Raw genomic sequence first — 279 nt, forward strand, 5'->3', positions numbered from 1 at the left:
CTGGGGCAGTGCCCTGGTCCCCAGGGCTGTGCTGCTGGGCGAGGGTGAGCAGTGCCAGGAGCGCCAGGAGGAGAGTGAACTGGCCCAGCATCGTTCTGCAATGGATGTTGTGCTTCTGGGCGACAGGCTGGGATTTAAACCCTGCTAGGGCGGGGGCTGGCCAAGCCAAGCTGCTCCTTCTCATGGCAGCATAGTTTCAGGATGATGGGAGTGCTGGGCATGAACAATTCATCGCAGGGGAGACTCCCAGGTCAGTGCTGGGCTTGTAGCCTGCGGCTG

The sequence above is a fragment of the Acanthisitta chloris genome, unplaced genomic scaffold (assembly GCF_000695815.1).
Source record: "Acanthisitta chloris isolate BGI_N310 unplaced genomic scaffold, ASM69581v1 scaffold13406, whole genome shotgun sequence".
NCBI classification, from domain to species: Eukaryota; Metazoa; Chordata; class Aves; order Passeriformes; family Acanthisittidae; genus Acanthisitta; species Acanthisitta chloris.